A 1,765-nucleotide genomic window follows, 5' to 3' on the forward strand; every position below is an offset into this window, starting at 1 on the left:
ATGCACACAACCGTTAAAAGGTTTATGCTTCGATGATATTATGAAGAACAATCAAGAGATGAGTTCACGCTTCAACGCGGTGGATGCCTATATACATACTTTCCGGAGCGATCATACGCCAACCCATTGCAGGTTGTTATCATTTTTTTCCGTCATCACAACGTTATGACCACACCTTCTCCACCGGGTTCACCTCCACAAGAATAGGTTTTATCTTATCTTTTCTCAACTCATTTATCTTTTATGTTATTTTTGATTAAGTTTGGTACATTTTCAAATTCTATTTATGTTGGATAAAATCCTTTTCATCTTTATATATTTTCTTTTCGTATGATTCATTTCGTACAATATTTTTCGTGTTTTATCAATTTTTGCACCAATGAGGACATGGTCCGATTTAAGTGTGGGAGGAGATATTGCATATATCATTTTATTTTTAGTACGAATAAATGCAACGGGTAATTTTTATGCAACATTTATAAATGCAACACTTGTTTTATGTAAATGCAACATATATTGCAACACAATTTATTTAACATTATTTTTATAAAACATATATTTTTATATGTTTAAAAATATATAACTTATGATTATTTTTAGGTTATCATTATCGGTAGAAAAAAATATTTCTATACAGGTAATATTTTCAAATTTTTCACAAATCTCCGATACGATTTTAAGTATAAAAATTGTCTCGAGTAAATGTATTAAAGTAAATAAATTCTTTTCAATCTCTATTTTATATCATGAAATTCATGATATGATAAATCTTATTTTAAATTTTCAATTAGGTTTATAGGCATTAAATTGAACTAACAAGTTTAGCTCGGTTTGATTTCGTCTTACATTAACATCAATTGAAGTTTTTAAGGAAACTTTAGCCATAATACATGCTGAATTTTAAGTCAATATAGGATGAATGTGCTATCTTTCTTTTTCCCAAATTCAATTTTATAATTCATATTAATTAATCAATTAGTTGAATTCTTAACTTTTGGCCACGATTGAGACCAACCTTATCACAATCGAGGTATGAAAGGGAAGAAAATTAAGTACCGTTTACTTTTGGCCACGGTTGCGACCACCCTTATCACAATCGAGGTATGGAAGGAACGTTTAAAAACAAAAAATTACACATGTTTAAGTTTAAAGTAACGATTGCGTCCACCCATGGCATTGTCGGTACCTCTTAAGCGAACACTAAGTAATAAAATACGTATAAAGTTACGATCAAGACCACCCTTATCTCGGGCGTAACTAAGCAAATAAATTAATCCTAAGTACTTATTTAAATATACAATATATCTCATATATTAATTTAGGTTTGGGAAAGGAAATTTTGTGCTTTGAAATGCCTTGAGACAAAAGACTCAATAACATGCGTGCTTATATCGTCCCGAATACTTCAGTTTCAAAATTGAAAATACAAGACGAATGATATATCGCCTTTATCCTCAGTTAGTTTGATATTTTGCGTATAAATTTGCCATGCGAAGTTAGTCTTTTCGGCTTAACTAATTCAAAAGGTAATACAGAGATATATGTTTTATTTTCATAAAGAGATTAATTAAAGAATAAATTCAGTGAAATTTTGCTCGGGACTAGCAAAAGATTAAGTGTGGAGATTTGTTAAGCCCAAAATATACCTAAAATATCATTAATATTTACATCAGTTTTGCTATGAATTCGTGCTGTTTACATCTATTTAAGAGTACTTTTACGTTCGAATATGCTTCTTTCTTGCAAGGTACCTAAATATTTGGTA

The sequence above is a fragment of the Euphorbia lathyris genome, chromosome 9, assembly GCF_963576675.1.
Source record: "Euphorbia lathyris chromosome 9, ddEupLath1.1, whole genome shotgun sequence".
NCBI classification, from domain to species: Eukaryota; Viridiplantae; Streptophyta; class Magnoliopsida; order Malpighiales; family Euphorbiaceae; genus Euphorbia; species Euphorbia lathyris.